The sequence below is a fragment of the Schistocerca nitens genome, chromosome 6 (genome assembly GCF_023898315.1).
Source record: "Schistocerca nitens isolate TAMUIC-IGC-003100 chromosome 6, iqSchNite1.1, whole genome shotgun sequence".
Classification (NCBI taxonomy): Eukaryota; Metazoa; Arthropoda; class Insecta; order Orthoptera; family Acrididae; genus Schistocerca; species Schistocerca nitens.
In genome coordinates this window covers 639,854,786-639,863,789 of record NC_064619.1, presented here as the reverse complement: position 1 = coordinate 639,863,789, position 9,004 = coordinate 639,854,786, and positions in this window count along the sequence as shown.

Genomic DNA, 9,004 nt, shown 5'->3' with positions numbered 1-9,004 from the left:
AAAATAAAATGAATGTAAGGAGACAGATGACAAAACAAGACAGGAAGTAAAAAGATTCCAGCTTGCTTCATCACACTGTGACATTACAAATGCTATCTGTTTATAGCATACGTGAAGTGGTATTCTTCGCACTTCCAGTGTCTAAAGCAGAATAGATTCATTTTCCTATGCTTTAACATTATGTGCTGAATAGGTCAACTGAACCTACCTATACCCACTGATGACTTTGTCACATGCCATGGTGTGTGACATTCATGGACAAACAGGAAGAGAAGAGTATGCACACACTTTATCAATATATTTGTTGGGATATAGACTGGTGGGACAGGACTACTATGTGCATAGCCCAAGACCTATGTGGGGTTTAAAGGTGCCTGGTTGAGAGTTGAAGAAGTGATGTTTTAGGTTAAGTATCTACATCTATACTCCGTGAATCACTGAAGCATGGCAGAGTAGTTACTAGGCTGATATATTTTTAATCCTTCAATCTAGACAACACATTTATTTAATATTATGACTAATGAGCTATGTGTTTAATTTTCTTGTTGCTAGGGGTTTCCAGTTTTTTGCTTTATTTTGGATGGGAACTCATTGATTATCTTAGCACTGGTATATAGAGATCTACCCACAACCCCACTGAAGTACACAAAGTCAATCTGAAATTATTTTTGCACATTATTGTTTTTGATCAAGTCACTTTTCAGCCCAAACTTATTGTTATTGACAGCAAGAAAAACTGTAAAGAAATAAATGTATTTCTAATTGAATGAACATTTCACATTCCTTAAAAAAGAATATCTGGTTTACAAAATTTTCTGACTGCTGGATTCTGCTGAATAAACACTACTTACTTTAGATGTAATCCACCAGAAGAAAATTCTGGAGGACAAGGAAATGATACCATACAAATTAAGGTGACTTTTCTTTAGACCGACATAATGAAATGATTCTAACCTCCAAGACGAGCAAAATGTGCTAAACTGAACATCTTCATTAGATTTCCTATGTGTTTACTCCCACTTTTCCAGTTGGAGACAAGGATTTTACACTCATTAATTTGTCATATCTTCACTGGTAATCTACAGAAATTTGCAGAATGTAACCATGTAAAAAGCTTTTTACATTTTAACTTTGTTGATTTTGTTATTGCAGGCACTTGAAAAAGACCAATTATCCATAATGTAATGGGATACATTACGAATAAATTTCAGGTGTGTACAGAATTTGACAGCCTGCAATGGACATTTAAAATGGCTTTAACATTCAGAAATTAAAAATGGACAACTTGTTGATTTAGGGAAACAATATATTAAAAGAAAAATAGGAAAGACAATCAAGAGAAGGTTAAGAAAGACAAGAACATTTGTTGCAGACAACACAATGACTAAATTGTCAGGAAGTTTAAGGAATAGTACAAAATAGCAAAGAGCATTCACCACAACAAAGCACAGTTTTCAGAAGTCTACACCTGCATCTACTACACAGTAAATTAACAATGAAATTCATAATATATCTTTAAACTAAAGTTATTAACATCACTTTCAGACCAAACTTTTAAAGCAACAGCTCAAGCAGGTAGGTAAACACACTACTGATCACGTATCAAGTTGAATGTAGTTTTTTCTCAATAATGGAAAATTATCTCTGCACAACTAAAGCACTACTCAATATCTCTTACATGGAAATGGGAATTTACAGTCTACATAAACTGTTCTGGAAGGCCAACATTAATCACTTAATTAGAATAATAGGAATAAAAATATAATACCAGCCCCTGTACTAAGAAGGCAGCTAATGATTATTCAAAAACAACAAATGGTTCAGTCCAAATGGATTACTATTTAATTTTGACAAGACTCAGTACATACAGTTCAGTACTCACAGAACTTCCTAGGCTACAGAAAGTAAGTTCCTCAAGCAAGGAAATAAAGCAAAAAGTTCAGCTTTTGAGACATTAAATAGATCACAGCCTCAGCTGGAAGATCCATTGCCTATAATTACTGAAATACATTGCTTCAGCTGTGTTTGCAGTGTGCACACGCACTTCTGTAGGTGCTCTATATATATATATATATAAAAATCCATAACATTTATACTGGCGAGGTGTTAGTCCCAGGGATGAAGTCTGATAAAAAATGACAAAAGATATTTTTCATGTGCTATAATTAAAAATTCAACAATTTTGTGTTTTTTCTCTTTACTTCTACAGTGAAGCCTTGCTTCTTGCAAAATTTAACAGTTCTAGCCCAACAGGAAGTACCGTACACGTTTTGATGAGAGTTTTTGAGTATCACAATATGTGACATACAGTAAGTGGCCATCTCTTTTAACTGCATTACTTGGCATCTTATAATTCTTGCACCCCCCCCCCCCCCCCCCAGGGGATCATATACCTTGGTGTGTGACAAATTTGGACTTGATACATGTACTTGTTCATGAGTAAAATGGTTCTTAATAGTTGGACAGATAGACAGGCAGGCAGGCATGCAGGCACATACAGATAACAAAACATTAGTATTTGTTTTCAGTTTTTGCAGATTGAGGTATGGAACACTGAAAATGAAGTAAGTAATTTATTTTGCGTGTTTCCTTGCTTTTGAGTTATGAAATCATTTTCTGAGAAATTCAAATTACAGCAATAGTGTTTTCATAATACAGAACCATGATATGAAGATTGAATGTGGTGTTTATATGCACAAATCCCTCAAAGAAACACCTAACCCACACTAAAATTCTCTCATTACCAATATTTCCCTCTTCGCAAAAAATAGTTTAAAGTGTCAATGTTAAGGCACCTTCATACTAAGAAACAAACACAACTGTTGTAACTTTGGCAAAATTCACACACACACACACACACACACACACACACACACACACACACACACACACACACACACACACACACACACAAACAGGAAAGAAAATGGATTCTGACTGAAGATGCATTAGCACTTTGTGGTATAATTCTTGGTGGAATTGATTCTTACAAAAATCAAACCAAAAAATGCACATACGGTCCAGTAAGTTTTGTTACAAAGAGAAACCCACAGAGCTTATAATCACATATTGGAGGAGTCTACTGAAGACAAGCAAGGTTTCAAAAATTTTATCAGAACAAGGTGTGGGCAAATTTACAAATTCTTTAGGCTAACAGCACCACATATTCAATGGAATGACAAAACTTCAGAGTTACAGTTCCACCTGCTGAACAGCTTCTTGTAACCTTTCATTTTCTGGCAACATGTGAAGGTTAAATAAGTTTAATTACTCTCATTGAATATGAAACTGTACTACAAGTGCTGGGATATCACGAATGTACTGTAGTATTTTTGTGAAAGTAAATACTGTTATGTTACTTTCTAGTATTCTTAAGACATTAATACATGAACTTATAAACAAATACCACAGTCATATTCAATTCCTTTCCAATACCTCACTATCTAAAGGCATGGCACTAAAAATTATTTTTAAAGTCTCTGATTACCATAGTAGCTAGCAGGTACTTCAACCTTTAACTAAAAAACAAAAGTGGCTGGAAACACTAAATACACACACCCATACTCAGAAACACTACACCTTGCCAGGATTTCCCTCCGAAAGCAACTAACACATATTTTAAGATCCAAAACAAACAAAGCAGGTATCATTGCCTTAAACTTATAATAAAAACATGGTAAATTTTAAATAATTTATCCATAAAATTATTGAACCAGACAGATCCTTCAGAGGTTTCCTAGCTTCATTTTCTTATAAAAACTCAATAATTACTTACGTGGACTGTCCTGGAGTCAACGCTGTGTAAACACAAGAAAGAAACAAAGCAGATGAGATGGCAATGCTCAAGTGCCAGCCTCCCCAATGTGCTTTATTATTGCTCACTAACAAACTACAAACTCCACACATAGCTTCCCTCAATTGGTTTTTCAAACTTAGGATTTAAAAATACTATTGACAATGTTTGATAACTAAGTCAAACTTCAAGTTTACACCAGTTGTCAACCACGTTCACTTTCATTGAGTTGGTTTTCAGTGTGAAGGTACTTTAACATGAAGAACAAAAACAACCGGGTTTAACATTAGAACAGAAAGGAGATAGATACATGGGTACACATGTATTTAACAACCCACCAGAGCATGTCCAATGTCATATCCCAGATAGCACTCAAGCTTATTTCAAGGTGGATATTGAGTTTAGGTTCAGTTGAAAGTTCAGGATTGGAAAATCAACCTGTTATACAGCTTATTTCAAGGTGGATATTGAGTTTAGGTTCAGTTGAAAATTCAAGATTGAAAAATCAACCTGTTACACAGTTTACATCAAGCTGTAAAAATTTAGCTTGAATTAAAATAATTTTCCCAAGCTTGAAATAAACTGTAATTTCCCTGGAAGGCTGTACAGCAGATGTGCCCGCAGCATAGCTTCCATAGACGTCCACGGGAAGCGCCACAAGCGTTTATAAGCCTTGCACTGACTCTGCTAGGTTTACGGCCATTTTAACTTTGTGACGCGTATTAATGATTGTTGACTGTTGTGAAGTTTGTTTTATACTGGAAAATAGTTCGGTAAGTGTGTGGCGTCTCGTGCCTTACTGCTACACCGGGTCTGAAGAGGATATATAGTGTATTACAGGTATGTTGGTGCATTTTGCTCTAGTGGTACGTTAATATTACAAATGTTAAATACTATTACGTAACGTAAAGAAATATCATATTCTTTTACGTAGAAAAATTGAGCCTGGATGAAAGTGAAATGGATTACCAGCTAAGAATACATATTACAAGTTGTTCAGCAAAAAGAGGTCATTTTAAACTAGCTCTCTAGTACGTGGCACCAATAAATTAAAACTGAATGTTATTTTACCTTTTTAAAGTCTCGCCTTTTTATATATATCGCCCTATTACATTTGTTTACTTGTAAGTATTTGCGTGTGTCACACCATGAATGAATAATCGTGAAGTGCGAAAAGTTTCTTTGTGAATACAAATAGTAATGACGTGGTGAACGGGAAAAAGTACATCAAGAACCAGTCACTACATAGGTGTCAGTCTTTTTTATTTGCGTAGCTTTGACTGCTCTTTAATTGCGGTAATATGAAATTCCTTCCTGTTAGTATGACACTCTTGTACAAAGTAAACATACTCAAAAAATTCAAGTCAAAAAAGTCTTAAAGTTGGGGCAACACTAAAATCAGAGTTGCAGTCTGTTATTACGCCATCAGTCTTGAGAGATTTTGTTGAAGCTGTTAATTCTTTCTTTGGCGATGGACACAAAATTTCTTGTGACTCATGCTTGGCAAAAGTTAAGCATATTCATAATAAGCGTAACATTACTTTTCATATTTAGGTTGATCAGTTTCAACTTTTTACATTTGTTATGTTTAGGTGTGGCTAACATTTTCTCTTACCTGTTACAGGATCATTATACCGGTAGAAGTCAGCAAAATTTGATCCTGCTCTGGTCTGTGTCCTGGGGCCGGAGGGGCTTCAGAATAATTAAATTTTGAAATAAAACAATTTTTAACACTTTGAAAATAAAAAATTTTAAACATAAAAATCTTGATAATTTTTTTCACACCATTTCCATTCTCATATTTATTTAATTAATTCAATAAATTCAGATTAATAATTATATAGCTTAAAACAAGCTGTAAGTACCAGGCTGTATTCCACGTGTGTAGATACAGCTGGAGCCAAACTTGATAAGTCAAGCTTGAAATATAGCTTGAACTATGCCAACTTTGATGTTTGTTTCAAGCTTGAATCCAACTAACAGGCCTGAATATTCCAGCTTTGATCAAGCTTATATACTTGAACTTTACATCTGGAAACAAGTTTGAAAACGGCTTACTGTATTATATGGGATTGGGGACTTTAAAGCTGAATTGAAGAGTTCTCTGTTGGGCATTTTCTTTTACTTCGTTTATTACTTTCACAGAAACTCTTTAAATTTAATGTTTCATATCAATTTACAATTATAATTAGCATAATAAAGTAATTTAATGTCATTTTAGTGTATTATATGAAGGTGAGTCAAATAAAAACCTTAAATTTGTAATAACAAATCGAAATTTCACACCATTATCCTGTAAGTTGGTAAGCATACTACAAACAGCATGCAGAATGGCCTGTAGGTGGCAGCATAGTGCAGATGCACAAATACCGTCGCAGTATCAGTATAAAGATGGCCGCCCCACTTATGACTTGCTCCAGGGAAGAACATCGTTCTGTTATTTGGTTTTTGCATAGTGAAGGTGTGAAACCTATTGAAATTCATCGACGAATGAAGGTTCAGTACGGCGATGCATGTTTGTCACAGCAGCAAGTCTACAAATGGAGTAGGAAGTTCACAAATGGTGTGACTTCAGGAAGATGCTCCTCGTCCAGGTCAGGCACAACGAGTTGTGACTCCACAGAACATTGCAGCAGTTGAAGCCATAGTGAAGGAAAACTGCCAAGTGACACTGAATGACATTGCAGCATGTTTACAGATTAGTCATGGGTCAGCACACCACATTGTGCATGATGTGCTCCAGTTTCACAAAGTGTCTGCAAAATGGGTGCCATGGCAGTTGACTCCTGAAATGAGAGAACGATGTGTTGTTGCTTGTGAAGAACTTCCTCGGCACTTTGAACGAGAAGGTGATTGCTTCCTTGCAAGAATCGTTACTGGGGACAAAACCTGGGTTCACTTCCACCAACAAGAAATGAAGGGAGAAAGCAAGGAATGGTGCCATTCCTCATCACCAAAAGCAAAGAAGTTTCGAACAGAACCATCAGCAAGGAAGGTTATGCTCTTTTGGGATGAAAAATGCGTCATTTTGTAGCATTAGATGCATAGAGGGACCACTGTCACCAGTGCATCATACACAGATCTCCTAAAAAATCACCTGCGGCCTGCAATCAAATCAAAGCGACGTGGATTGCTGTCAGCAGGTGTCCTTTTGCAACATGACAATGCAAGGCCCCACACTGCCCGTACAATAGTTGCAACAATCACAGACCTGCATTTTGAGTGTCTTCGTCATCCACCATGCTCACCACACCTTGCCCCAAGTGATTTCCATATATCTGGACCACTCAAAGACGCAATGGGGGGAAAGAAGTTCCATTCTGATGAAGATGTACGCCACACGGAGCATGAGCAGTTGTGCAGATTACCAAAAGAATTTTTTTCTAAAGGAATTTATTCACTTTGTAAGCACTGGAGGACTTGCATTGAGTGTGGGGGAGATTTGTACTACTTCTGAGCAATAAATAATATTTAAAAAAATATTAAGATTTCCATTTGACTCACCGTCGTACTTAAAATGTACATGTTTGATCTCTTTCCAAATCTCTGCAGGATCCATGTAATCCAACTAATGTAACATAAAAAATGAAATACAACATGAACAGAAGTGTTCCACAGAAGTAGTTCACACAGTTTACTGTGCCTCCTATGTCATCCATTTTACCAGGGTTTCAGTGGGGGTCATTGAACACTTACAAATTTCTTTTCCATTATAGCAATTGTTTTTCCTTTTGCAACAACAAGTTTCCATACTGAAGCCCCTGAGCTTCATGTTCTGTCCAAAAAATTTCATTATGAAATTTAAAACAGAGCCAAATGTCTTCAGTCATGGTTTCTTCAATGCTTGAGGATAGTTCACATGGCAGCAGTGAATGCAGCTGGGCCAGCCAGTATTCGAAGTTGAGAACACCTTAGCAAACTCAGTCAACAGAAGTACATTTAAGGCCAAGTACTTCCCATCTTGGCTTCACCAAAAACTGACATACTTTAGATCTAATATTTTTTTACATCTGCTGAGAATTTTATTTGGCAAACACTCCAACAGTCAGTTCACAAAACAGTACCATACAATGAGGTTACATCAGTATGTTTTTGTAGCATTTGATAAACTTTAGTTCAAAAATTTAACAGAATTTGTCTGTTTCATCACATAGGTTAAGTTTCTTTGGGTTTGTTATACTGGTCAATAATCAGTTCTTCCCATTCTGAATTCTCACAACAGGATGTTATGTACAAATCAGTTTTAGGAGTGAGTTGTTAAGTTCTAAAACTCACCTGTTGTGCCAAATTGAAGGTAAGTGTGAATTTTGACAACTATATATCCCTGTTTAATTTGCAATAACATTTGTTTTTCTATCTGCACTTATTACAGTAGTAATTAGACAAAATGTTAATATGAAGCTCGGTCTTGTCAGTTTAGCATAACTGTTCAGTCTAATGGTTGGAAGGGTGAGTGTGATACACACATTTTGTGTCTAAAAAACTACATGCTCATTCCAGAAACGATGTCATGGCAGTATACTGATTAATTGGGGGCAAAGGCTTATCAAAACTACACAGTAAAAACCTTGTAGATGTTCTAGATCAAATCAAGAGAAAGAAAATCAAGGATAAAGTTACGAATTGGACACCCCTCCCCCTTAAATCTTGGTTGTGGTGATAGACTGATTGTAGCACAGTCCGGGGTCTAGGTTAGATTGTAAGATGACAATTTGGTCGCAAGTTGGTACAGCCAACAAATGTGAAATTAGGAAATCTGGTTGTGGTAACAAAGTGACTGGAATGTTTATGTCAGCATCAGATTGTAGGGGCAGGAGGGTGGGTTCCATTCTATACTGGTAACCTTTACTGAAAATTGGTTTCTGCAAGGCTTTTAGAAAGGCAGGCCTGTGCCTAGTGCATAATTAATTCTGTAGTGTAACATCTGTAGGATGGGTTTCTCATACCAATAATTTCAGGCAAAAACAGGGAATTAAATTTACTCCCTTCACTTATTTCCAGATATGAAATTCCGTCAAGCACCTTAATTCTCAAAATGAAAAATAGTGAGAACCCAAACACAATAAAAAGTAATTGATCTATGAATTTCACCTCAGAAGAGAAGAACATATGGTGGCCCAGGTTGTGGCATTCTTACGAGGGTTGTTTTTTAAGTAAGGGCCGTTCGCGTGTATAGTCCTGTAGTTCGCGCGGACGCCGCAACAAGCCACC